This window comes from Phyllobates terribilis, unplaced genomic scaffold (assembly GCF_046119375.1).
Source record: "Phyllobates terribilis strain yellow unplaced genomic scaffold, ASM4611937v1 Scaffold_11__3_contigs__length_659146591, whole genome shotgun sequence".
In the NCBI taxonomy this organism is placed as follows: domain Eukaryota; kingdom Metazoa; phylum Chordata; class Amphibia; order Anura; family Dendrobatidae; genus Phyllobates; species Phyllobates terribilis.
The window spans coordinates 572,352,035-572,379,374 of record NW_027362771.1 but is presented as its reverse complement, the minus strand read 5'-3'; the positions used below and the strand labels follow the sequence as shown (position 1 = coordinate 572,379,374).

The 27,340-nt window shown below is 41.9% G+C and overlaps 17 non-coding genes across 17 annotated transcripts; 16 read left to right on the top strand and 1 right to left on the bottom strand.

Moving 5' to 3' along the window:
- Positions 1–828: 828 nt before the first annotated feature.
- On the top strand, positions 829–901 carry TRNAM-CAU (transfer RNA methionine (anticodon CAU)). The gene has a single exon. It is a non-coding gene; the product is annotated as a tRNA-Met (tRNA).
- A 1,620-nt stretch (positions 902–2,521) lies between these two features.
- TRNAM-CAU (transfer RNA methionine (anticodon CAU)) lies at positions 2,522–2,594 on the top strand. The gene has a single exon. It is a non-coding gene; the product is annotated as a tRNA-Met (tRNA).
- Positions 2,595–4,214: 1,620 nt separating this feature from the next.
- Positions 4,215–4,287, top strand: TRNAM-CAU (transfer RNA methionine (anticodon CAU)). Its single transcript has one exon. It is a non-coding gene; the product is annotated as a tRNA-Met (tRNA).
- A 1,620-nt stretch (positions 4,288–5,907) lies between these two features.
- TRNAM-CAU (transfer RNA methionine (anticodon CAU)) lies at positions 5,908–5,980 on the top strand. Its single transcript has one exon. It is a non-coding gene; the product is annotated as a tRNA-Met (tRNA).
- A 1,629-nt stretch (positions 5,981–7,609) lies between these two features.
- TRNAM-CAU (transfer RNA methionine (anticodon CAU)) lies at positions 7,610–7,682 on the top strand. The gene has a single exon. It is a non-coding gene; the product is annotated as a tRNA-Met (tRNA).
- Positions 7,683–9,311: 1,629 nt separating this feature from the next.
- On the top strand, positions 9,312–9,384 carry TRNAM-CAU (transfer RNA methionine (anticodon CAU)). Its single transcript has one exon. It is a non-coding gene; the product is annotated as a tRNA-Met (tRNA).
- Positions 9,385–11,009: 1,625 nt separating this feature from the next.
- On the top strand, positions 11,010–11,082 carry TRNAM-CAU (transfer RNA methionine (anticodon CAU)). The gene has a single exon. It is a non-coding gene; the product is annotated as a tRNA-Met (tRNA).
- A 1,625-nt stretch (positions 11,083–12,707) lies between these two features.
- On the top strand, positions 12,708–12,780 carry TRNAM-CAU (transfer RNA methionine (anticodon CAU)). The gene has a single exon. It is a non-coding gene; the product is annotated as a tRNA-Met (tRNA).
- Positions 12,781–14,405: 1,625 nt separating this feature from the next.
- Positions 14,406–14,478, top strand: TRNAM-CAU (transfer RNA methionine (anticodon CAU)). Its single transcript has one exon. It is a non-coding gene; the product is annotated as a tRNA-Met (tRNA).
- A 1,628-nt stretch (positions 14,479–16,106) lies between these two features.
- On the top strand, positions 16,107–16,179 carry TRNAM-CAU (transfer RNA methionine (anticodon CAU)). The gene has a single exon. It is a non-coding gene; the product is annotated as a tRNA-Met (tRNA).
- A 1,616-nt stretch (positions 16,180–17,795) lies between these two features.
- TRNAM-CAU (transfer RNA methionine (anticodon CAU)) lies at positions 17,796–17,868 on the top strand. Its single transcript has one exon. It is a non-coding gene; the product is annotated as a tRNA-Met (tRNA).
- Positions 17,869–19,480: 1,612 nt separating this feature from the next.
- Positions 19,481–19,553, top strand: TRNAM-CAU (transfer RNA methionine (anticodon CAU)). Its single transcript has one exon. It is a non-coding gene; the product is annotated as a tRNA-Met (tRNA).
- A 1,628-nt stretch (positions 19,554–21,181) lies between these two features.
- Positions 21,182–21,254, top strand: TRNAM-CAU (transfer RNA methionine (anticodon CAU)). The gene has a single exon. It is a non-coding gene; the product is annotated as a tRNA-Met (tRNA).
- Positions 21,255–22,721: 1,467 nt separating this feature from the next.
- On the bottom strand, positions 22,722–22,793 carry TRNAE-UUC (transfer RNA glutamic acid (anticodon UUC)). Its single transcript has one exon. It is a non-coding gene; the product is annotated as a tRNA-Glu (tRNA).
- Positions 22,794–22,882: 89 nt separating this feature from the next.
- TRNAM-CAU (transfer RNA methionine (anticodon CAU)) lies at positions 22,883–22,955 on the top strand. The gene has a single exon. It is a non-coding gene; the product is annotated as a tRNA-Met (tRNA).
- A 1,612-nt stretch (positions 22,956–24,567) lies between these two features.
- TRNAM-CAU (transfer RNA methionine (anticodon CAU)) lies at positions 24,568–24,640 on the top strand. Its single transcript has one exon. It is a non-coding gene; the product is annotated as a tRNA-Met (tRNA).
- A 1,612-nt stretch (positions 24,641–26,252) lies between these two features.
- On the top strand, positions 26,253–26,325 carry TRNAM-CAU (transfer RNA methionine (anticodon CAU)). Its single transcript has one exon. It is a non-coding gene; the product is annotated as a tRNA-Met (tRNA).
- The last annotated feature ends 1,015 nt before the right edge of the window (positions 26,326–27,340 follow it).

The following is a 27,340-nucleotide window of genomic DNA, read 5'->3' as shown; positions in this document are numbered from 1 at the left end:
GTGGTCTGCATTTTTGGCTGCAAAGAGCAGTTCCAACCTAAACTGATTCTGTCTGCAAGGCACGTGTTGGCTTTGGAATGTGGACACTAGTCCCCAAAAAAAAGTCTCTCCCATATCAGGAATCGAACCAGTCAACCAGGAATACTAACTAAGTCTTTCTCCACATGGTGTAAGCAGTACAGTAAACAGCAAGACAGGTGTAAAAAAAAAAAAAAAAAAAAAAAAAGAGTGTTTTGCTTTGAATACAAAACATCAACATTACAAGAGCTGAAACACGCTACATGGTCAAGGTTTTTGGCACGTCAGTTGAATAATTTGAAGATCATGAGTTTTTTGCTCACACGTGGCATCCTCCTTTTCTCAAGAGATTTTGTCACTAACTCTGAACTTTCCAATTCAGTTCTAAACTGTTTCCGATTAGAAAGAACATGGGAGCCCTAATGACAGACAGGACACATGGCTTGTTGAGTCCCTTGACACTTTTGTGTAAAACTGTGTAGTTGAAAAAGGCTTAAGCTATGAAACAAAAGGAAATCTTTTGCAAAAGTCATAATGCATCGCCAATGTTAAGTATTTTTGTTGCAAAGTGAAAATCTACCAGAAACATTTTTGATTGAAAAACACGTGTCAGTCTTTGAATGGTGGCAGTAGCTAAGATAAAGATGCATTCCCATACCGGGAGTCGAACCCAGGCCACCTGGGTGAGAGCCAGGAATCCTAACCGCTAGACCATATGGGAAAAGATGCACTAATGTCTCAGTGACATTATGAAAAAAAAAAGTTTTCTGCTATGCACAATAAACTTCTGCAGATCTGCAGGTACAGCTTGCCTCGTTAGCGCAGTAGGTAGCGCGTCAGTCTCATAATCTGAAGGTCGTGAGTTCGAGCCTCACACGGGGCACTGTTCCCTCCTTTTCTCGAGAGATTTTGTCACCAACTTAGAACTTTTCCATTCAATTCTACAACTTTTTCCATTAGAAAGGAAATGGGAATCCAAATAACTTACCGGACCCATGAGTTGTTGAGTCCCTTGACACTTTAGTGTAAAAAGGGGTGGTTGAGAATGAGTTGAGCTACGAATCCAAATTGAATCTTGTGTGAAGGGTCAGAATGAAGTGCCAAAACGCGGGCGTTCAGCATTTTTGCCTGAAAAAAACAAATCCTACTTGAAATACGTTTGACTAAAAAACACGCGTCAGTTTTTGAATGTTGGCAGCGGTGCAGAAAAGGATGCGTTCCCATACCAGTAGTCGAACCCGGGCCGCCTGGGTGAAAACCAGGAATCCTAACCGCTAGACCATATGGGAGAAGATGTACTGCCAGCTCACTTACAATATGAAAAAAAAGAGGTGTACTGCTTTGCACAAGCAACTTCCGCAGATTATTACGTGCATTTTGCCTCGTTAGCGCAGCAGGTAGCGCGTCAGTCTCGTAATCTGAAGGTCATGAGTTCGATTCTCACATGGGGCACTGGTACCGTGTTTCCTTAACTGATTTTGCCACCATCTTGGCTAGAGAGTCACAGCTCTTTTCCATTCAGTAGCAAAACATCACCAATTGATGGAAGGGGAGCTCCAATGACAAACAGGGATAAAGGCTTGTTGAGTCCCTTAACACCCAGGAATTAAAAGTGAGAGATATGAATGGTTTGAGATATGACATCAAATAAGCTTTTGTGCAAATAAATATCCAAAAAACCTGGTGGTCTGCATTTTTGGCTGCAAAGAGCAGTTCCAACCTAAACTGATTCTGTCTGCAAGGCACGTGTTGGCTTTGGAATGTGGACACTAGTCCCCAAAAAAAAGTCTCTCCCATAGCAGGAATCGAACCAGTCAACCAGGAATACTAACTAAGTCTTTCTCCACATGGTGTAAGCAGTACAGTAAAAAGCAAGACAGGTGTAAAAAAAAAAAAAAAAAGAGTGTTTTGCTTTGAATACAAAACATCAACATTACAAGAGCTGAAACACGCTACATGGTCAAGGTTTTTGGCACGTCAGTTGAATAATTTGAAGATCATGAGTTTTTTGCTCACACGTGGCATCCTCCTTTTCTCAAGAGATTTTGTCACTAACTCTGAACTTTCCAATTCAGTTCTAAACTGTTTCCGATTAGAAAGAACATGGGAGCCCTAATGACAGACAGGACACATGGCTTGTTGAGTCCCTTGACACTTTTGTGTAAAACTGTGTAGTTGAAAAAGGCTTAAGCTATGAAACAAAAGGAAATCTTTTGCAAAAGTCATAATGCATCGCCAATGTTAAGTATTTTTGTTGCAAAGTGAAAATCTACCAGAAACATTTTTGATTGAAAAACACGTGTCAGTCTTTGAATGGTGGCAGTAGCTAAGATAAAGATGCATTCCCATACCGGGAGTCGAACCCAGGCCACCTGGGTGAGAGCCAGGAATCCTAACCGCTAGACCATATGGGAAAAGATGCACTAATGTCTCAGTGACATTATGAAAAAAAAAAGTTTTCTGCTATGCACAATAAACTTCTGCAGATCTGCAGGTACAGCTTGCCTCGTTAGCGCAGTAGGTAGCGCGTCAGTCTCATAATCTGAAGGTCGTGAGTTCGAGCCTCACACGGGGCACTGTTCCCTCCTTTTCTCGAGAGATTTTGTCACCAACTTAGAACTTTTCCATTCAATTCTACAACTTTTTCCATTAGAAAGGAAATGGGAATCCAAATAACTTACCGGACCCATGAGTTGTTGAGTCCCTTGACACTTTAGTGTAAAAAGGGGTGGTTGAGAATGAGTTGAGCTACGAATCCAAATTGAATCTTGTGTGAAGGGTCAGAATGAAGTGCCAAAACGCGGGCGTTCAGCATTTTTGCCTGAAAAAAACAAATCCTACTTGAAATACGTTTGACTAAAAAACACGCGTCAGTTTTTGAATGTTGGCAGCGGTGCAGAAAAGGATGCGTTCCCATACCAGTAGTCGAACCCGGGCCGCCTGGGTGAAAACCAGGAATCCTAACCGCTAGACCATATGGGAGAAGATGTACTGCCAGCTCACTTACAATATGAAAAAAAAGAGGTGTACTGCTTTGCACAAGCAACTTCCGCAGATTATTACGTGCATTTTGCCTCGTTAGCGCAGCAGGTAGCGCGTCAGTCTCGTAATCTGAAGGTCATGAGTTCGATTCTCACATGGGGCACTGGTACCGTGTTTCCTTAACTGATTTTGCCACCATCTTGGCTAGAGAGTCACAGCTCTTTTCCATTCAGTAGCAAAACATCACCAATTGATGGAAGGGGAGCTCCAATGACAAACAGGGATAAAGGCTTGTTGAGTCCCTTAACACCCAGGAATTAAAAGTGAGAGATATGAATGGTTTGAGATATGACATCAAATAAGCTTTTGTGCAAATAAATATCCAAAAAACCTGGTGGTCTGCATTTTTGGCTGCAAAGAGCAGTTCCAACCTAAACTGATTCTGTCTGCAAGGCACGTGTTGGCTTTGGAATGTGGACACTAGTCCCCAAAAAAAAGTCTCTCCCATAGCAGGAATCGAACCAGTCAACCAGGAATACTAACTAAGTCTTTCTCCACATGGTGTAAGCAGTACAGTAAAAAGCAAGACAGGTGTAAAAAAAAAAAAAAAAAGAGTGTTTTGCTTTGAATACAAAACATCAACATTACAAGAGCTGAAACACGCTACATGGTCAAGGTTTTTGGCACGTCAGTTGAATAATTTGAAGATCATGAGTTTTTTGCTCACACGTGGCATCCTCCTTTTCTCAAGAGATTTTGTCACTAACTCTGAACTTTCCAATTCAGTTCTAAACTGTTTCCGATTAGAAAGAACATGGGAGCCCTAATGACAGACAGGACACATGGCTTGTTGAGTCCCTTGACACTTTTGTGTAAAACTGTGTAGTTGAAAAAGGCTTAAGCTATGAAACAAAAGGAAATCTTTTGCAAAAGTCATAATGCATCGCCAATGTTAAGTATTTTTGTTGCAAAGTGAAAATCTACCAGAAACATTTTTGATTGAAAAACACGTGTCAGTCTTTGAATGGTGGCAGTAGCTAAGATAAAGATGCATTCCCATACCGGGAGTCGAACCCAGGCCACCTGGGTGAGAGCCAGGAATCCTAACCGCTAGACCATATGGGAAAAGATGCACTAATGTCTCAGTGACATTATGAAAAAAAAAAGTTTTCTGCTATGCACAATAAACTTCTGCAGATCTGCAGGTACAGCTTGCCTCGTTAGCGCAGTAGGTAGCGCGTCAGTCTCATAATCTGAAGGTCGTGAGTTCGAGCCTCACACGGGGCACTGTTCCCTCCTTTTCTCGAGAGATTTTGTCACCAACTTAGAACTTTTCCATTCAATTCTACAACTTTTTCCATTAGAAAGGAAATGGGAATCCAAATAACTTACCGGACCCATGAGTTGTTGAGTCCCTTGACACTTTAGTGTAAAAAGGGGTGGTTGAGAATGAGTTGAGCTACGAATCCAAATTGAATCTTGTGTGAAGGGTCAGAATGAAGTGCCAAAACGCGGGCGTTCAGCATTTTTGCCTGAAAAAAACAAATCCTACTTGAAATACGTTTGACTAAAAAACACGCGTCAGTTTTTGAATGTTGGCAGCGGTGCAGAAAAGGATGCGTTCCCATACCAGTAGTCGAACCCGGGCCGCCTGGGTGAAAACCAGGAATCCTAACCGCTAGACCATATGGGAGAAGATGTACTGCCAGCTCACTTACAATATGAAAAAAAAGAGGTGTACTGCTTTGCACAAGCAACTTCCGCAGATTATTACGTGCATTTTGCCTCGTTAGCGCAGCAGGTAGCGCGTCAGTCTCGTAATCTGAAGGTCATGAGTTCGATTCTCACATGGGGCACTGGTACCGTGTTTCCTTAACTGATTTTGCCACCATCTTGGCTAGAGAGTCACAGCTCTTTTCCATTCAGTAGCAAAACATCACCAATTGATGGAAGGGGAGCTCCAATGACAAACAGGGATAAAGGCTTGTTGAGTCCCTTAACACCCAGGAATTAAAAGTGAGAGATATGAATGGTTTGAGATATGACATCAAATAAGCTTTTGTGCAAATAAATATCCAAAAAACCTGGTGGTCTGCATTTTTGGCTGCAAAGAGCAGTTCCAACCTAAACTGATTCTGTCTGCAAGGCACGTGTTGGCTTTGGAATGTGGACACTAGTCCCCAAAAAAAAGTCTCTCCCATAGCAGGAATCGAACCAGTCAACCAGGAATACTAACTAAGTCTTTCTCCACATGGTGTAAGCAGTACAGTAAAAAGCAAGACAGGTGTAAAAAAAAAAAAAAAAAGAGTGTTTTGCTTTGAATACAAAACATCAACATTACAAGAGCTGAAACACGCTACATGGTCAAGGTTTTTGGCACGTCAGTTGAATAATTTGAAGATCATGAGTTTTTTGCTCACACGTGGCATCCTCCTTTTCTCAAGAGATTTTGTCACTAACTCTGAACTTTCCAATTCAGTTCTAAACTGTTTCCGATTAGAAAGAACATGGGAGCCCTAATGACAGACAGGACACATGGCTTGTTGAGTCCCTTGACACTTTTGTGTAAAACTGTGTAGTTGAAAAAGGCTTAAGCTATGAAACAAAAGGAAATCTTTTGCAAAAGTCATAATGCATCGCCAATGTTAAGTATTTTTGTTGCAAAGTGAAAATCTACCAGAAACATTTTTGATTGAAAAACACGTGTCAGTCTTTGAATGGTGGCAGTAGCTAAGATAAAGATGCATTCCCATACCGGGAGTCGAACCCAGGCCACCTGGGTGAGAGCCAGGAATCCTAACCGCTAGACCATATGGGAAAAGATGCACTAATGTCTCAGTGACATTATGAAAAAAAAAAGTTTTCTGCTATGCACAATAAACTTCTGCAGATCTGCAGGTACAGCTTGCCTCGTTAGCGCAGTAGGTAGCGCGTCAGTCTCATAATCTGAAGGTCGTGAGTTCGAGCCTCACACGGGGCACTGTTCCCTCCTTTTCTCGAGAGATTTTGTCACCAACTTAGAACTTTTCCATTCAATTCTACAACTTTTTCCATTAGAAAGGAAATGGGAATCCAAATAACTTACCGGACCCATGAGTTGTTGAGTCCCTTGACACTTTAGTGTAAAAAGGGGTGGTTGAGAATGAGTTGAGCTACGAATCCAAATTGAATCTTGTGTGAAGGGTCAGAATGAAGTGCCAAAACGCGGGCGTTCAGCATTTTTGCCTGAAAAAAACAAATCCTACTTGAAATACGTTTGACTAAAAAACACGCGTCAGTTTTTGAATGTTGGCAGCGGTGCAGAAAAGGATGCGTTCCCATACCAGTAGTCGAACCCGGGCCGCCTGGGTGAAAACCAGGAATCCTAACCGCTAGACCATATGGGAGAAGATGTACTGCCAGCTCACTTACAATATGAAAAAAAAGAGGTGTACTGCTTTGCACAAGCAACTTCCGCAGATTATTACGTGCATTTTGCCTCGTTAGCGCAGCAGGTAGCGCGTCAGTCTCGTAATCTGAAGGTCATGAGTTCGATTCTCACATGGGGCACTGGTACCGTGTTTCCTTAACTGATTTTGCCACCATCTTGGCTAGAGAGTCACAGCTCTTTTCCATTCAGTAGCAAAACATCACCAATTGATGGAAGGGGAGCTCCAATGACAAACAGGGATAAAGGCTTGTTGAGTCCCTTAACACCCAGGAATTAAAAGTGAGAGATATGAATGGTTTGAGATATGACATCAAATAAGCTTTTGTGCAAATAAATATCCAAAAAACCTGGTGGTCTGCATTTTTGGCTGCAAAGAGCAGTTCCAACCTAAACTGATTCTGTCTGCAAGGCACGTGTTGGCTTTGGAATGTGGACACTAGTCCCCAAAAAAAAGTCTCTCCCATATCAGGAATCGAACCAGTCAACCAGGAATACTAACTAAGTCTTTCTCCACATGGTGTAAGCAGTACAGTAAACAGCAAGACAGGTGTAAAAAAAAAAAAAAAAAAAAAAAAAAGAGTGTTTTGCTTTGAATACAAAACATCAACATTACAAGAGCTGAAACACGCTACATGGTCAAGGTTTTTGGCACGTCAGTTGAATAATTTGAAGATCATGAGTTTTTTGCTCACACGTGGCATCCTCCTTTTCTCAAGAGATTTTGTCACTAACTCTGAACTTTCCAATTCAGTTCTAAACTGTTTCCGATTAGAAAGAACATGGGAGCCCTAATGACAGACAGGACACATGGCTTGTTGAGTCCCTTGACACTTTTGTGTAAAACTGTGTAGTTGAAAAAGGCTTAAGCTATGAAACAAAAGGAAATCTTTTGCAAAAGTCATAATGCATCGCCAATGTTAAGTATTTTTGTTGCAAAGTGAAAATCTACCAGAAACATTTTTGATTGAAAAACACGTGTCAGTCTTTGAATGGTGGCAGTAGCTAAGATAAAGATGCATTCCCATACCGGGAGTCGAACCCAGGCCACCTGGGTGAGAGCCAGGAATCCTAACCGCTAGACCATATGGGAAAAGATGCACTAATGTCTCAGTGACATTATGAAAAAAAAAAGTTTTCTGCTATGCACAATAAACTTCTGCAGATCTGCAGGTACAGCTTGCCTCGTTAGCGCAGTAGGTAGCGCGTCAGTCTCATAATCTGAAGGTCGTGAGTTCGAGCCTCACACGGGGCACTGTTCCCTCCTTTTCTCGAGAGATTTTGTCACCAACTTAGAACTTTTCCATTCAATTCTACAACTTTTTCCATTAGAAAGGAAATGGGAATCCAAATAACTTACCGGACCCATGAGTTGTTGAGTCCCTTGACACTTTAGTGTAAAAAGGGGTGGTTGAGAATGAGTTGAGCTACGAATCCAAATTGAATCTTGTGTGAAGGGTCAGAATGAAGTGCCAAAACGCGGGCGTTCAGCATTTTTGCCTGAAAAAAACAAATCCTACTTGAAATACGTTTGACTAAAAAACACGCGTCAGTTTTTGAATGTTGGCAGCGGTGCAGAAAAGGATGCGTTCCCATACCAGTAGTCGAACCCGGGCCGCCTGGGTGAAAACCAGGAATCCTAACCGCTAGACCATATGGGAGAAGATGTACTGCCAGCTCACTTACAATATGAAAAAAAAGAGGTGTACTGCTTTGCACAAGCAACTTCCGCAGATTATTACGTGCATTTTGCCTCGTTAGCGCAGCAGGTAGCGCGTCAGTCTCGTAATCTGAAGGTCATGAGTTCGATTCTCACATGGGGCACTGGTACCGTGTTTCCTTAACTGATTTTGCCACCATCTTGGCTAGAGAGTCACAGCTCTTTTCCATTCAGTAGCAAAACATCACCAATTGATGGAAGGGGAGCTCCAATGACAAACAGGGATAAAGGCTTGTTGAGTCCCTTAACACCCAGGAATTAAAAGTGAGAGATATGAATGGTTTGAGATATGACATCAAATAAGCTTTTGTGCAAATAAATATCCAAAAAACCTGGTGGTCTGCATTTTTGGCTGCAAAGAGCAGTTCCAACCTAAACTGATTCTGTCTGCAAGGCACGTGTTGGCTTTGGAATGTGGACACTAGTCCCCAAAAAAAAGTCTCTCCCATATCAGGAATCGAACCAGTCAACCAGGAATACTAACTAAGTCTTTCTCCACATGGTGTAAGCAGTACAGTAAACAGCAAGACAGGTGTAAAAAAAAAAAAAAAAAAAAAAAAAAGAGTGTTTTGCTTTGAATACAAAACATCAACATTACAAGAGCTGAAACACGCTACATGGTCAAGGTTTTTGGCACGTCAGTTGAATAATTTGAAGATCATGAGTTTTTTGCTCACACGTGGCATCCTCCTTTTCTCAAGAGATTTTGTCACTAACTCTGAACTTTCCAATTCAGTTCTAAACTGTTTCCGATTAGAAAGAACATGGGAGCCCTAATGACAGACAGGACACATGGCTTGTTGAGTCCCTTGACACTTTTGTGTAAAACTGTGTAGTTGAAAAAGGCTTAAGCTATGAAACAAAAGGAAATCTTTTGCAAAAGTCATAATGCATCGCCAATGTTAAGTATTTTTGTTGCAAAGTGAAAATCTACCAGAAACATTTTTGATTGAAAAACACGTGTCAGTCTTTGAATGGTGGCAGTAGCTAAGATAAAGATGCATTCCCATACCGGGAGTCGAACCCAGGCCACCTGGGTGAGAGCCAGGAATCCTAACCGCTAGACCATATGGGAAAAGATGCACTAATGTCTCAGTGACATTATGAAAAAAAAAAGTTTTCTGCTATGCACAATAAACTTCTGCAGATCTGCAGGTACAGCTTGCCTCGTTAGCGCAGTAGGTAGCGCGTCAGTCTCATAATCTGAAGGTCGTGAGTTCGAGCCTCACACGGGGCACTGTTCCCTCCTTTTCTCGAGAGATTTTGTCACCAACTTAGAACTTTTCCATTCAATTCTACAACTTTTTCCATTAGAAAGGAAATGGGAATCCAAATAACTTACCGGACCCATGAGTTGTTGAGTCCCTTGACACTTTAGTGTAAAAAGGGGTGGTTGAGAATGAGTTGAGCTACGAATCCAAATTGAATCTTGTGTGAAGGGTCAGAATGAAGTGCCAAAACGCGGGCGTTCAGCATTTTTGCCTGAAAAAAACAAATCCTACTTGAAATACGTTTGACTAAAAAACACGCGTCAGTTTTTGAATGTTGGCAGCGGTGCAGAAAAGGATGCGTTCCCATACCAGTAGTCGAACCCGGGCCGCCTGGGTGAAAACCAGGAATCCTAACCGCTAGACCATATGGGAGAAGATGTACTGCCAGCTCACTTACAATATGAAAAAAAAGAGGTGTACTGCTTTGCACAAGCAACTTCCGCAGATTATTACGTGCATTTTGCCTCGTTAGCGCAGCAGGTAGCGCGTCAGTCTCGTAATCTGAAGGTCATGAGTTCGATTCTCACATGGGGCACTGGTACCGTGTTTCCTTAACTGATTTTGCCACCATCTTGGCTAGAGAGTCACAGCTCTTTTCCATTCAGTAGCAAAACATCACCAATTGATGGAAGGGGAGCTCCAATGACAAACAGGGATAAAGGCTTGTTGAGTCCCTTAACACCCAGGAATTAAAAGTGAGAGATATGAATGGTTTGAGATATGACATCAAATAAGCTTTTGTGCAAATAAATATCCAAAAAACCTGGTGGTCTGCATTTTTGGCTGCAAAGAGCAGTTAAAACCTAAACTGATTCTGTCTGCAAGGCACGTGTTGGCTTTGGAATGTGGACACTAGTCCCCAAAAAAAAGTCTCTCCCATAGCAGGAATCGAACCAGTCAACCAGGAATACTAACTAAGTCTTTCTCCACATGGTGTAAGCAGTACAGTAAACAGCAAGACAGGTGTAAAAAAAAAAAAAAAAAAAAAAGAGTGTTTTGCTTTGAATACAAAACATCAACATTACAAGAGCTGAAACACGCTACATGGTCAAGGTTTTTGGCACGTCAGTTGAATAATTTGAAGATCATGAGTTTTTTGCTCACACGTGGCATCCTCCTTTTCTCAAGAGATTTTGTCACTAACTCTGAACTTTCCAATTCAGTTCTAAACTGTTTCCGATTAGAAAGAACATGGGAGCCCTAATGACAGACAGGACACATGGCTTGTTGAGTCCCTTGACACTTTTGTGTAAAACTGTGTAGTTGAAAAAGGCTTAAGCTATGAAACAAAAGGAAATCTTTTGCAAAAGTCATAATGCATCGCCAATGTTAAGTATTTTTGTTGCAAAGTGAAAATCTACCAGAAACATTTTTGATTGAAAAACACGTGTCAGTCTTTGAATGGTGGCAGTAGCTAAGATAAAGATGCATTCCCATACCGGGAGTCGAACCCAGGCCACCTGGGTGAGAGCCAGGAATCCTAACCGCTAGACCATATGGGAAAAGATGCACTAATGTCTCAGTGACATTATGAAAAAAAAAAGTTTTCTGCTATGCACAATAAACTTCTGCAGATCTGCAGGTACAGCTTGCCTCGTTAGCGCAGTAGGTAGCGCGTCAGTCTCATAATCTGAAGGTCGTGAGTTCGAGCCTCACACGGGGCACTGTTCCCTCCTTTTCTCGAGAGATTTTGTCACCAACTTAGAACTTTTCCATTCAATTCTACAACTTTTTCCATTAGAAAGGAAATGGGAATCCAAATAACTTACCGGACCCATGAGTTGTTGAGTCCCTTGACACTTTAGTGTAAAAAGGGGTGGTTGAGAATGAGTTGAGCTACGAATCCAAATTGAATCTTGTGTGAAGGGTCAGAATGAAGTGCCAAAACGCGGGCGTTCAGCATTTTTGCCTGAAAAAAACAAATCCTACTTGAAATACGTTTGACTAAAAAACACGCGTCAGTTTTTGAATGTTGGCAGCGGTGCAGAAAAGGATGCGTTCCCATACCAGTAGTCGAACCCGGGCCGCCTGGGTGAAAACCAGGAATCCTAACCGCTAGACCATATGGGAGAAGATGTACTGCCAGCTCACTTACAATATGAAAAAAAAGAGGTGTACTGCTTTGCACAAGCAACTTCCGCAGATTATTACGTGCATTTTGCCTCGTTAGCGCAGCAGGTAGCGCGTCAGTCTCGTAATCTGAAGGTCATGAGTTCGATTCTCACATGGGGCACTGGTACCGTGTTTCCTTAACTGATTTTGCCACCATCTTGGCTAGAGAGTCACAGCTCTTTTCCATTCAGTAGCAAAACATCACCAATTGATGGAAGGGGAGCTCCAATGACAAACAGGGATAAAGGCTTGTTGAGTCCCTTAACACCCAGGAATTAAAAGTGAGAGATATGAATGGTTTGAGATATGACATCAAATAAGCTTTTGTGCAAATAAATATCCAAAAAACCTGGTGGTCTGCATTTTTGGCTGCAAAGAGCAGTTCCAACCTAAACTGATTCTGTCTGCAAGGCACGTGTTGGCTTTGGAATGTGGACACTAGTCCCCAAAAAAAAGTCTCTCCCATAGCAGGAATCGAACCAGTCAACCAGGAATACTAACTAAGTCTTTCTCCACATGGTGTAAGCAGTACAGTAAACAGCAAGACAGGTGTAAAAAAAAAAAAAAAAAAAAAAGAGTGTTTTGCTTTGAATACAAAACATCAACATTACAAGAGCTGAAACACGCTACATGGTCAAGGTTTTTGGCACGTCAGTTGAATAATTTGAAGATCATGAGTTTTTTGCTCACACGTGGCATCCTCCTTTTCTCAAGAGATTTTGTCACTAACTCTGAACTTTCCAATTCAGTTCTAAACTGTTTCCGATTAGAAAGAACATGGGAGCCCTAATGACAGACAGGACACATGGCTTGTTGAGTCCCTTGACACTTTTGTGTAAAACTGTGTAGTTGAAAAAGGCTTAAGCTATGAAACAAAAGGAAATCTTTTGCAAAAGTCATAATGCATCGCCAATGTTAAGTATTTTTGTTGCAAAGTGAAAATCTACCAGAAACATTTTTGATTGAAAAACACGTGTCAGTCTTTGAATGGTGGCAGTAGCTAAGATAAAGATGCATTCCCATACCGGGAGTCGAACCCAGGCCACCTGGGTGAGAGCCAGGAATCCTAACCGCTAGACCATATGGGAAAAGATGCACTAATGTCTCAGTGACATTATGAAAAAAAAAAGTTTTCTGCTATGCACAATAAACTTCTGCAGATCTGCAGGTACAGCTTGCCTCGTTAGCGCAGTAGGTAGCGCGTCAGTCTCATAATCTGAAGGTCGTGAGTTCGAGCCTCACACGGGGCACTGTTCCCTCCTTTTCTCGAGAGATTTTGTCACCAACTTAGAACTTTTCCATTCAATTCTACAACTTTTTCCATTAGAAAGGAAATGGGAATCCAAATAACTTACCGGACCCATGAGTTGTTGAGTCCCTTGACACTTTAGTGTAAAAAGGGGTGGTTGAGAATGAGTTGAGCTACGAATCCAAATTGAATCTTGTGTGAAGGGTCAGAATGAAGTGCCAAAACGCGGGCGTTCAGCATTTTTGCCTGAAAAAAACAAATCCTACTTGAAATACGTTTGACTAAAAAACACGCGTCAGTTTTTGAATGTTGGCAGCGGTGCAGAAAAGGATGCGTTCCCATACCAGTAGTCGAACCCGGGCCGCCTGGGTGAAAACCAGGAATCCTAACCGCTAGACCATATGGGAGAAGATGTACTGCCAGCTCACTTACAATATGAAAAAAAAGAGGTGTACTGCTTTGCACAAGCAACTTCCGCAGATTATTACGTGCATTTTGCCTCGTTAGCGCAGCAGGTAGCGCGTCAGTCTCGTAATCTGAAGGTCATGAGTTCGATTCTCACATGGGGCACTGGTACCATGTTTCCTTAACTGATTTTGCCACCATCTTGGCTAGAGAGTCACAGCTCTTTTCCATTCAGTAGCAAAACATCACCAATTGATGGAAGGGGAGCTCCAATGACAAACAGGGATAAAGGCTTGTTGAGTCCCTTAACACCCAGGAATTAAAAGTGAGAGATATGAATGGTTTGAGATATGACATCAAATAAGCTTTTGTGCAAATAAATATCCAAAAAACCTGGTGGTCTGCATTTTTGGCTGCAAAGAGCAGTTCCAACCTAAACTGATTCTGTCTGCAAGGCACGTGTTGGCTTTGGAATGTGGACACTAGTCCCCAAAAAAAAGTCTCTCCCATAGCAGGAATCGAACCAGTCAACCAGGAATACTAACTAAGTCTTTCTCCACATGGTGTAAGCAGTACAGTAAACAGCAAGACAGGTGTAAAAAAAAAAAAAAAAAAAAAAGAGTGTTTTGCTTTGAATACAAAACATCAACATTACAAGAGCTGAAACACGCTACATGGTCAAGGTTTTTGGCACGTCAGTTGAATAATTTGAAGATCATGAGTTTTTTGCTCACACGTGGCATCCTCCTTTTCTCAAGAGATTTTGTCACTAACTCTGAACTTTCCAATTCAGTTCTAAACTGTTTCCGATTAGAAAGAACATGGGAGCCCTAATGACAGACAGGACACATGGCTTGTTGAGTCCCTTGACACTTTTGTGTAAAACTGTGTAGTTGAAAAAGGCTTAAGCTATGAAACAAAAGGAAATCTTTTGCAAAAGTCATAATGCATCGCCAATGTTAAGTATTTTTGTTGCAAAGTGAAAATCTACCAGAAACATTTTTGATTGAAAAACACGTGTCAGTCTTTGAATGGTGGCAGTAGCTAAGATAAAGATGCATTCCCATACCGGGAGTCGAACCCAGGCCACCTGGGTGAGAGCCAGGAATCCTAACCGCTAGACCATATGGGAAAAGATGCACTAATGTCTCAGTGACATTATGAAAAAAAAAAGTTTTCTGCTATGCACAATAAACTTCTGCAGATCTGCAGGTACAGCTTGCCTCGTTAGCGCAGTAGGTAGCGCGTCAGTCTCATAATCTGAAGGTCGTGAGTTCGAGCCTCACACGGGGCACTGTTCCCTCCTTTTCTCAAGAGATTTTGTCACCAACTTAGAACTTTTCCATTCAATTCTACAACTTTTTCCATTAGAAAGGAAATGGGAATCCAAATAACTTACCGGACCCATGAGTTGTTGAGTCCCTTGACACTTTAGTGTAAAAAGGGGTGGTTGAGAATGAGTTGAGCTACGAATCCAAATTGAATCTTGTGTGAAGGGTCAGAATGAAGTGCCAAAACGCGGGCGTTCAGCATTTTTGCCTGAAAAAAACAAATCCTACTTGAAATACGTTTGACTAAAAAACACGCGTCAGTTTTTGAATGTTGGCAGCGGTGCAGAAAAGGATGCGTTCCCATACCAGTAGTCGAACCCGGGCCGCCTGGGTGAAAACCAGGAATCCTAACCGCTAGACCATATGGGAGAAGATGTACTGCCAGCTCACTTACAATATGAAAAAAAAGAGGTGTACTGCTTTGCACAAGCAACTTCCGCAGATTATTACGTGCATTTTGCCTCGTTAGCGCAGCAGGTAGCGCGTCAGTCTCGTAATCTGAAGGTCATGAGTTCGATTCTCACATGGGGCACTGGTACCATGTTTCCTTAACTGATTTTGCCACCATCTTGGCTAGAGAGTCACAGCTCTTTTCCATTCAGTAGCAAAACATCACCAATTGATGGAAGGGGAGCTCCAATGACAAACAGGGATAAAGGCTTGTTGAGTCCCTTAACACCCAGGAATTAAAAGTGAGAGATATGAATGGTTTGAGATATGACATCAAATAAGCTTTTGTGCAAATAAATATCCAAAAAACCTGGTGGTCTGCATTTTTGGCTGCAAAGAGCTGTTCCAACCTAAACTGATTCTGTCTGCAAGGCACGTGTTGGCTTTGGAATGTGGACACTAGTCCCCAAAAAAAAGTCTCTCCCATAGCAGGAATCGAACCAGTCAACCAGGAATACTAACTAAGTCTTTCTCCACATGGTGTAAGCAGTACAGTAAACAGCAAGACAGGTGTAAAAAAAAAAAAAAAAAAAAAAAAAGAGTGTTTTGCTTTGAATACAAAACATCAACATTACAAGAGCTGAAACACGCTACATGGTCAAGGTTTTTGGCACGTCAGTTGAATAATTTGAAGATCATGAGTTTTTTGCTCACACGTGGCATCCTCCTTTTCTCAAGAGATTTTGTCACTAACTCTGAACTTTCCAATTCAGTTCTAAACTGTTTCCGATTAGAAAGAACATGGGAGCCCTAATGACAGACAGGACACATGGCTTGTTGAGTCCCTTGACACTTTTGTGTAAAACTGTGTAGTTGAAAAAGGCTTAAGCTATGAAACAAAAGGAAATCTTTTGCAAAAGTCATAATGCATCGCCAATGTTAAGTATTTTTGTTGCAAAGTGAAAATCTACCAGAAACATTTTTGATTGAAAAACACGTGTCAGTCTTTGAATGGTGGCAGTAGCTAAGATAAAGATGCATTCCCATACCGGGAGTCGAACCCAGGCCACCTGGGTGAGAGCCAGGAATCCTAACCGCTAGACCATATGGGAAAAGATGCACTAATGTCTCAGTGACATTATGAAAAAAAAAAGTTTTCTGCTATGCACAATAAACTTCTGCAGATCTGCAGGTACAGCTTGCCTCGTTAGCGCAGTAGGTAGCGCGTCAGTCTCATAATCTGAAGGTCGTGAGTTCGAGCCTCACACGGGGCACTGTTCCCTCCTTTTCTCGAGAGATTTTGTCACCAACTTAGAACTTTTCCATTCAATTCTACAACTTTTTCCATTAGAAAGGAAATGGGAATCCAAATAACTTACCGGACCCATGAGTTGTTGAGTCCCTTGACACTTTAGTGTAAAAAGGGGTGGTTGAGAATGAGTTGAGCTACGAATCCAAATTGAATCTTGTGTGAAGGGTCAGAATGAAGTGCCAAAACGCGGGCGTTCAGCATTTTTGCCTGAAAAAAACAAATCCTACTTGAAATACGTTTGACTAAAAAACACGCGTCAGTTTTTGAATGTTGGCAGCGGTGCAGAAAAGGATGCGTTCCCATACCAGTAGTCGAACCCGGGCCGCCTGGGTGAAAACCAGGAATCCTAACCGCTAGACCATATGGGAGAAGATGTACTGCCAGCTCACTTACAATATGAAAAAAAAGAGGTGTACTGCTTTGCACAAGCAACTTCCGCAGATTATTACGTGCATTTTGCCTCGTTAGCGCAGCAGGTAGCGCGTCAGTCTCGTAATCTGAAGGTCATGAGTTCGATTCTCACATGGGGCACTGGTACCATGTTTCCTTAACTGATTTTGCCACCATCTTGGCTAGAGAGTCACAGCTCTTTTCCATTCAGTAGCAAAACATCACCAATTGATGGAAGGGGAGCTCCAATGACAAACAGGGATAAAGGCTTGTTGAGTCCCTTAACACCCAGGAATTAAAAGTGAGAGATATGAATGGTTTGAGATATGACATCAAATAAGCTTTTGTGCAAATAAATATCCAAAAAACCTGGTGGTCTGCATTTTTGGCTGCAAAGAGCAGTTCCAACCTAAACTGATTCTGTCTGCAAGGCACGTGTTGGCTTTGGAATGTGGACACTAGTCCCCAAAAAAAAGTCTCTCCCATAGCAGGAATCGAACCAGTCAACCAGGAATACTAACTAAGTCTTTCTCCACATGGTGTAAGCAGTACAGTAAACAGCAAGACAGGTGTAAAAAAAAAAAAAGAGTGTTTTGCTTTGAATACAAAACATCAACATTACAAGAGCTGAAACACGCTACATGGTCAAGGTTTTTGGCACGTCAGTTGAATAATTTGAAGATCATGAGTTTTTTGCTCACACGTGGCATCCTCCTTTTCTCAAGAGATTTTGTCACTAACTCTGAACTTTCCAATTCAGTTCTAAACTGTTTCCGATTAGAAAGAACATGGGAGCCCTAATGACAGACAGGACACATGGCTTGTTGAGTCCCTTGACACTTTTGTGTAAAACTGTGTAGTTGAAAAAGGCTTAAGCTATGAAACAAAAGGAAATCTTTTGCAAAAGTCATAATGCATCGCCAATGTTAAGTATTTTTGTTGCAAAGTGAAAATCTACCAGAAACATTTTTGATTGAAAAACACGTGTCAGTCTTTGAATGGTGGCAGTAGCTAAGATAAAGATGCATTCCCATACCGGGAGTCGAACCCAGGCCACCTGGGTGAGAGCCAGGAATCCTAACCGCTAGACCATATGGGAAAAGATGCACTAATGTCTCAGTGACATTATGAAAAAAAAAAGTTTTCTGCTATGCACAATAAACTTCTGCAGATCTGCAGGTACAGCTTGCCTCGTTAGCGCAGTAGGTAGCGCGTCAGTCTCATAATCTGAAGGTCGTGAGTTCGAGCCTCACACGGGGCACTGTTCCCTCCTTTTCTCGAGAGATTTTGTCACCAACTTAGAACTTTTCCATTCAATTCTACAACTTTTTCCATTAGAAAGGAAATGGGAATCCAAATAACTTACCGGACCCATGAGTTGTTGAGTCCCTTGACACTTTAGTGTAAAAAGGGGTGGTTGAGAATGAGTTGAGCTACGAATCCAAATTGAATCTTGTGTGAAGGGTCAGAATGAAGTGCCAAAACGCGGGCGTTCAGCATTTTTGCCTGAAAAAAACAAATCCTACTTGAAATACGTTTGACTAAAAAACACGCGTCAGTTTTTGAATGTTGGCAGCGGTGCAGAAAAGGATGCGTTCCCATACCAGTAGTCGAACCCGGGCCGCCTGGGTGAAAACCAGGAATCCTAACCGCTAGACCATATGGGAGAAGATGTACTGCCAGCTCACTTACAATATGAAAAAAAAGAGGTGTACTGCTTTGCACAAGCAACTTCCGCAGATTATTACGTGCATTTTGCCTCGTTAGCGCAGCAGGTAGCGCGTCAGTCTCGTAATCTGAAGGTCATGAGTTCGATTCTCACATGGGGCACTGGTACCATGTTTCCTTAACTGATTTTGCCACCATCTTGGCTAGAGAGTCACAGCTCTTTTCCATTCAGTAGCAAAACATCACCAATTGATGGAAGGGGAGCTCCAATGACAAACAGGGATAAAGGCTTGTTGAGTCCCTTAACACCCAGGAATTAAAAGTGAGAGATATGAATGGTTTGAGATATGACATCAAATAAGCTTTTGTGCAAATAAATATCCAAAAAACCTGGTGGTCTGCATTTTTGGCTGCAAAGAGCTGTTCCAACCTAAACTGATTCTGTCTGCAAGGCACGTGTTGGCTTTGGAATGTGGACACTAGTCCCCAAAAAAAAGTCTCTCCCATAGCAGGAATCGAACCAGTCAACCAGGAATACTAACTAAGTCTTTCTCCACATGGTGTAAGCAGTACAGTAAACAGCAAGACAGGTGTAAAAAAAAAGAGTGTTTTGCTTTGAATACAAAACATCAACATTACAAGAGCTGAAACACGCTACATGGTCAAGGTTTTTGGCACGTCAGTTGAATAATTTGAAGATCATGAGTTTTTTGCTCACACGTGGCATCCTCCTTTTCTCAAGAGATTTTGTCACTAACTCTGAACTTTCCAATTCAGTTCTAAACTGTTTCCGATTAGAAAGAACATGGGAGCCCTAATGACAGACAGGACACATGGCTTGTTGAGTCCCTTGACACTTTTGTGTAAAACTGTGTAGTTGAAAAAGGCTTAAGCTATGAAACAAAAGGAAATCTTTTGCAAAAGTCATAATGCATCGCCAATGTTAAGTATTTTTGTTGCAAAGTGAAAATCTACCAGAAACATTTTTGATTGAAAAACACGTGTCAGTCTTTGAATGGTGGCAGTAGCTAAGATAAAGATGCATTCCCATACCGGGAGTCGAACCCAGGCCACCTGGGTGAGAGCCAGGAATCCTAACCGCTAGACCATATGGGAAAAGATGCACTAATGTCTCAGTGACATTATGAAAAAAAAAAGTTTTCTGCTATGCACAATAAACTTCTGCAGATCTGCAGGTACAGCTTGCCTCGTTAGCGCAGTAGGTAGCGCGTCAGTCTCATAATCTGAAGGTCGTGAGTTCGAGCCTCACACGGGGCACTGTTCCCTCCTTTTCTCGAGAGATTTTGTCACCAACTTAGAACTTTTCCATTCAATTCTACAACTTTTTCCATTAGAAAGGAAATGGGAATCCAAATAACTTACCGGACCCATGAGTTGTTGAGTCCCTTGACACTTTAGTGTAAAAAGGGGTGGTTGAGAATGAGTTGAGCTACGAATCCAAATTGAATCTTGTGTGAAGGGTCAGAATGAAGTGCCAAAACGCGGGCGTTCAGCATTTTTGCCTGAAAAAAACAAATCCTACTTGAAATACGTTTGACTAAAAAACACGCGTCAGTTTTTGAATGTTGGCAGCGGTGCAGAAAAGGATGCGTTCCCATACCAGTAGTCGAACCCGGGCCGCCTGGGTGAAAACCAGGAATCCTAACCGCTAGACCATATGGGAGAAGATGTACTGCCAGCTCACTTACAATATGAAAAAAAAGAGGTGTACTGCTTTGCACAAGCAACTTCCGCAGATTATTACGTGCATTTTGCCTCGTTAGCGCAGCAGGTAGCGCGTCAGTCTCGTAATCTGAAGGTCATGAGTTCGATTCTCACATGGGGCACTGGTACCATGTTTCCTTAACTGATTTTGCCACCATCTTGGCTAGAGAGTCACAGCTCTTTTCCATTCAGTAGCAAAACATCACCAATTGATGGAAGGGGAGCTCCAATGACAAACAGGGATAAAGGCTTGTTGAGTCCCTTAACACCCAGGAATTAAAAGTGAGAGATATGAATGGTTTGAGATATGACATCAAATAAGCTTTTGTGCAAATAAATATCCAAAAAACCTGGTGGTCTGCATTTTTGGCTGCAAAGAGCAGTTCCAACCTAAACTGATTCTGTCTGCAAGGCACGTGTTGGCTTTGGAATGTGGACACTAGTCCCCAAAAAAAAGTCTCTCCCATAGCAGGAATCGAACCAGTCAACCAGGAATACTAACTAAGTCTTTCTCCACATGGTGTAAGCAGTACAGTAAACAGCAAGACAGGTGTAAAAAAAAAAAAAAAAAAAAAAAAAGAGTGTTTTGCTTTGAATACAAAACATCAACATTACAAGAGCTGAAACACGCTACATGGTCAAGGTTTTTGGCACGTCAGTTGAATAATTTGAAGATCATGAGTTTTTTGCTCACACGTGGCATCCTCCTTTTCTCAAGAGATTTTGTCACTAACTCTGAACTTTCCAATTCAGTTCTAAACTGTTTCCGATTAGAAAGAACATGGGAGCCCTAATGACAGACAGGACACATGGCTTGTTGAGTCCCTTGACACTTTTGTGTAAAACTGTGTAGTTGAAAAAGGCTTAAGCTATGAAACAAAAGGAAATCTTTTGCAAAAATCATAATGCATCGCCAATGTTAAGTATTTTTGTTGCAAAGTGAAAATCTACCAGAAACATTTTTGATTGAAAAACACGTGTCAGTCTTTGAATGGTGGCAGTAGCTAAGATAAAGATGCATTCCCATACCGGGAGTCGAACCCAGGCCACCTGGGTGAGAGCCAGGAATCCTAACCGCTAGACCATATGGGAAAAGATGCACTAATGTCTCAGTGACATTATGAAAAAAAAAAGTTTTCTGCTATGCACAATAAACTTCTGCAGATCTGCAGGTACAGCTTGCCTCGTTAGCGCAGTAGGTAGCGCGTCAGTCTCATAATCTGAAGGTCGTGAGTTCGAGCCTCACACGGGGCACTGTTCCCTCCTTTTCTCGAGAGATTTTGTCACCAACTTAGAACTTTTCCATTCAATTCTACAACTTTTTCCATTAGAAAGGAAATGGGAATCCAAATAACTTACCGGACCCATGAGTTGTTGAGTCCCTTGACACTTTAGTGTAAAAAGGGGTGGTTGAGAATGAGTTGAGCTACGAATCCAAATTGAATCTTGTGTGAAGGGTCAGAATGAAGTGCCAAAACGCGGGCGTTCAGCATTTTTGCCTGAAAAAAACAAATCCTACTTGAAATACGTTTGACTAAAAAACACGCGTCAGTTTTTGAATGTTGGCAGCGGTGCAGAAAAGGATGCGTTCCCATACCAGTAGTCGAACCCGGGCCGCCTGGGTGAAAACCAGGAATCCTAACCGCTAGACCATATGGGAGAAGATGTACTGCCAGCTCACTTACAATATGAAAAAAAAGAGGTGTACTGCTTTGCACAAGCAACTTCCGCAGATTATTACGTGCATTTTGCCTCGTTAGCGCAGCAGGTAGCGCGTCAGTCTCGTAATCTGAAGGTCATGAGTTCGATTCTCACATGGGGCACTGGTACCGTGTTTCCTTAACTGATTTTGCCACCATCTTGGCTAGAGAGTCACAGCTCTTTTCCATTCAGTAGCAAAACATCACCAATTGATGGAAGGGGAGCTCCAATGACAAACAGGGATAAAGGCTTGTTGAGTCCCTTAACACCCAGGAATTAAAAGTGAGAGATATGAATGGTTTGAGATATGACATCAAATAAGCTTTTGTGCAAATAAATATCCAAAAAACCTGGTGGTCTGCATTTTTGGCTGCAAAGAGCAGTTCCAACCTAAACTGATTCTGTCTGCAAGGCACGTGTTGGCTTTGGAATGTGGACACTAGTCCCCAAAAAAAAGTCTCTCCCATATCAGGAATCGAACCAGTCAACCAGGAATACTAACTAAGTCTTTCTCCACATGGTGTAAGCAGTACAGTAAACAGCAAGACAGGTGTAAAAAAAAAAAAAAAAAAAAAAAAAGAGTGTTTTGCTTTGAATACAAAACATCAACATTACAAGAGCTGAAACACGCTACATGGTCAAGGTTTTTGGCACGTCAGTTGAATAATTTGAAGATCATGAGTTTTTTGCTCACACGTGGCATCCTCCTTTTCTCAAGAGATTTTGTCACTAACTCTGAACTTTCCAATTCAGTTCTAAACTGTTTCCGATTAGAAAGAACATGGGAGCCCTAATGACAGACAGGACACATGGCTTGTTGAGTCCCTTGACACTTTTGTGTAAAACTGTGTAGTTGAAAAAGGCTTAAGCTATGAAACAAAAGGAAATCTTTTGCAAAAGTCATAATGCATCGCCAATGTTAAGTATTTTTGTTGCAAAGTGAAAATCTACCAGAAACATTTTTGATTGAAAAACACGTGTCAGTCTTTGAATGGTGGCAGTAGCTAAGATAAAGATGCATTCCCATACCGGGAGTCGAACCCAGGCCACCTGGGTGAAAGCCAGGAATCCTAACCGCTAGACCATATGGGAAAAGATGCACTAATGTCTCAGTGACATTATGAAAAAAAAAAGTTTTCTGCTATGCACAATAAACTTCTGCAGATCTGCAGGTACAGCTTGCCTCGTTAGCGCAGTAGGTAGCGCGTCAGTCTCATAATCTGAAGGTCGTGAGTTCGAGCCTCACACGGGGCACTGTTCCCTCCTTTTCTCGAGAGATTTTGTCACCAACTTAGAACTTTTCCATTCAATTCTACAACTTTTTCCATTAGAAAGGAAATGGGAATCCAAATAACTTACCGGACCCATGAGTTGTTGAGTCCCTTGACACTTTAGTGTAAAAAGGGGTGGTTGAGAATGAGTTGAGCTACGAATCCAAATTGAATCTTGTGTGAAGGGTCAGAATGAAGTGCCAAAACGCGGGCGTTCAGCATTTTTGCCTGAAAAAAACAAATCCTACTTGAAATACGTTTGACTAAAAAACACGCGTCAGTTTTTGAATGTTGGCAGCGGTGCAGAAAAGGATGCGTTCCCATACCAGTAGTCGAACCCGGGCCGCCTGGGTGAAAACCAGGAATCCTAACCGCTAGACCATATGGGAGAAGATGTACTGCCAGCTCACTTACAATATGAAAAAAAAGAGGTGTACTGCTTTGCACAAGCAACTTCCGCAGATTATTACGTGCATTTTGCCTCGTTAGCGCAGCAGGTAGCGCGTCAGTCTCGTAATCTGAAGGTCATGAGTTCGATTCTCACATGGGGCACTGGTACCATGTTTCCTTAACTGATTTTGCCACCATCTTGGCTAGAGAGTCACAGCTCTTTTCCATTCAGTAGCAAAACATCACCAATTGATGGAAGGGGAGCTCCAATGACAAACAGGGATAAAGGCTTGTTGAGTCCCTTAACACCCAGGAATTAAAAGTGAGAGATATGAATGGTTTGAGATATGACATCAAATAAGCTTTTGTGCAAATAAATATCCAAAAAACCTGGTGGTCTGCATTTTTGGCTGCAAAGAGCTGTTCCAACCTAAACTGATTCTGTCTGCAAGGCACGTGTTGGCTTTGGAATGTGGACACTAGTCCCCAAAAAAAAGTCTCTCCCATAGCAGGAATCGAACCAGTCAACCAGGAATACTAACTAAGTCTTTCTCCACATGGTGTAAGCAGTACAGTAAACAGCAAGACAGGTGTAAAAAAAAAGAGTGTTTTGCTTTGAATACAAAACATCAACATTACAAGAGCTGAAACACGCTACATGGTCAAGGTTTTTGGCACGTCAGTTGAATAATTTGAAGATCATGAGTTTTTTGCTCACACGTGGCATCCTCCTTTTCTCAAGAGATTTTGTCACTAACTCTGAACTTTCCAATTCAGTTCTAAACTGTTTCCGATTAGAAAGAACATGGGAGCCCTAATGACAGACAGGACACATGGCTTGTTGAGTCCCTTGACACTTTTGTGTAAAACTGTGTAGTTGAAAAAGGCTTAAGCTATGAAACAAAAGGAAATCTTTTGCAAAAGTCATAATGCATCGCCAATGTTAAGTATTTTTGTTGCAAAGTGAAAATCTACCAGAAACATTTTTGATTGAAAAACACGTGTCAGTCTTTGAATGGTGGCAGTAGCTAAGATAAAGATGCATTCCCATACCGGGAGTCGAACCCAGGCCACCTGGGTGAGAGCCAGGAATCCTAACCGCTAGACCATATGGGAAAAGATGCACTAATGTCTCAGTGACATTATGAAAAAAAAAAGTTTTCTGCTATGCACAATAAACTTCTGCAGATCTGCAGGTACAGCTTGCCTCGTTAGCGCAGTAGGTAGCGCGTCAGTCTCATAATCTGAAGGTCGTGAGTTCGAGCCTCACACGGGGCACTGTTCCCTCCTTTTCTCGAGAGATTTTGTCACCAACTTAGAACTTTTCCATTCAATTCTACAACTTTTTCCATTAGAAAGGAAATGGGAATCCAAATAACTTACCGGACCCATGAGTTGTTGAGTCCCTTGACACTTTAGTGTAAAAAGGGGTGGTTGAGAATGAGTTGAGCTACGAATCCAAATTGAATCTTGTGTGAAGGGTCAGAATGAAGTGCCAAAACGCGGGCGTTCAGCATTTTTGCCTGAAAAAAACAAATCCTACTTGAAATACGTTTGACTAAAAAACACGCGTCAGTTTTTGAATGTTGGCAGCGGTGCAGAAAAGGATGCGTTCCCATACCAGTAGTCGAACCCGGGCCGCCTGGGTGAAAACCAGGAATCCTAACCGCTAGACCATATGGGAGAAGATGTACTGCCAGCTCACTTACAATATGAAAAAAAAGAGGTGTACTGCTTTGCACAAGCAACTTCCGCAGATTATTACGTGCATTTTGCCTCGTTAGCGCAGCAGGTAGCGCGTCAGTCTCGTAATCTGAAGGTCATGAGTTCGATTCTCACATGGGGCACTGGTACCATGTTTCCTTAACTGATTTTGCCACCATCTTGGCTAGAGAGTCACAGCTCTTTTCCATTCAGTAGCAAAACATCACCAATTGATGGAAGGGGAGCTCCAATGACAAACAGGGATAAAGGCTTGTTGAGTCCCTTAACACCCAGGAATTAAAAGTGAGAGATATGAATGGTTTGAGATATGACATCAAATAAGCTTTTGTGCAAATAAATATCCAAAAAACCTGGTGGTCTGCATTTTTGGCTGCAAAGAGCTGTTCCAACCTAAACTGATTCTGTCTGCAAGGCACGTGTTGGCTTTGGAATGTGGACACTAGTCCCCAAAAAAAAGTCTCTCCCATAGCAGGAATCGAACCAGTCAACCAGGAATACTAACTAAGTCTTTCTCCACATGGTGTAAGCAGTACAGTAAACAGCAAGACAGGTGTAAAAAAAAAGAGTGTTTTGCTTTGAATACAAAACATCAACATTACAAGAGCTGAAACACGCTACATGGTCAAGGTTTTTGGCACGTCAGTTGAATAATTTGAAGATCATGAGTTTTTTGCTCACACGTGGCATCCTCCTTTTCTCAAGAGATTTTGTCACTAACTCTGAACTTTCCAATTCAGTTCTAAACTGTTTCCGATTAGAAAGAACATGGGAGCCCTAATGACAGACAGGACACATGGCTTGTTGAGTCCCTTGACACTTTTGTGTAAAACTGTGTAGTTGAAAAAGGCTTAAGCTATGAAACAAAAGGAAATCTTTTGCAAAAGTCATAATGCATCGCCAATGTTAAGTATTTTTGTTGCAAAGTGAAAATCTACCAGAAACATTTTTGATTGAAAAACACGTGTCAGTCTTTGAATGGTGGCAGTAGCTAAGATAAAGATGCATTCCCATACCGGGAGTCGAACCCAGGCCACCTGGGTGAGAGCCAGGAATCCTAACCGCTAGACCATATGGGAAAAGATGCACTAATGTCTCAGTGACATTATGAAAAAAAAAAGTTTTCTGCTATGCACAATAAACTTCTGCAGATCTGCAGGTACAGCTTGCCTCGTTAGCGCAGTAGGTAGCGCGTCAGTCTCATAATCTGAAGGTCGTGAGTTCGAGCCTCACACGGGGCACTGTTCCCTCCTTTTCTCGAGAGATTTTGTCACCAACTTAGAACTTTTCCATTCAATTCTACAACTTTTTCCATTAGAAAGGAAATGGGAATCCAAATAACTTACCGGACCCATGAGTTGTTGAGTCCCTTGACACTTTAGTGTAAAAAGGGGTGGTTGAGAATGAGTTGAGCTACGAATCCAAATTGAATCTTGTGTGAAGGGTCAGAATGAAGTGCCAAAACGCGGGCGTTCAGCATTTTTGCCTGAAAAAAACAAATCCTACTTGAAATACGTTTGACTAAAAAACACGCGTCAGTTTTTGAATGTTGGCAGCGGTGCAGAAAAGGATGCGTTCCCATACCAGTAGTCGAACCCGGGCCGCCTGGGTGAAAACCAGGAATCCTAACCGCTAGACCATATGGGAGAAGATGTACTGCCAGCTCACTTACAATATGAAAAAAAAGAGGTGTACTGCTTTGCACAAGCAACTTCCGCAGATTATTACGTGCATTTTGCCTCGTTAGCGCAGCAGGTAGCGCGTCAGTCTCGTAATCTGAAGGTCATGAGTTCGATTCTCACATGGGGCACTGGTACCATGTTTCCTTAACTGATTTTGCCACCATCTTGGCTAGAGAGTCACAGCTCTTTTCCATTCAGTAGCAAAACATCACCAATTGATGGAAGGGGAGCTCCAATGACAAACAGGGATAAAGGCTTGTTGAGTCCCTTAACACCCAGGAATTAAAAGTGAGAGATATGAATGGTTTGAGATATGACATCAAATAAGCTTTTGTGCAAATAAATATCCAAAAAACCTGGTGGTCTGCATTTTTGGCTGCAAAGAGCTGTTCCAACCTAAACTGATTCTGTCTGCAAGGCACGTGTTGGCTTTGGAATGTGGACACTAGTCCCCAAAAAAAAGTCTCTCCCATAGCAGGAATCGAACCAGTCAACCAGGAATACTAACTAAGTCTTTCTCCACATGGTGTAAGCAGTACAGTAAACAGCAAGACAGGTGTAAAAAAAAAAAAAA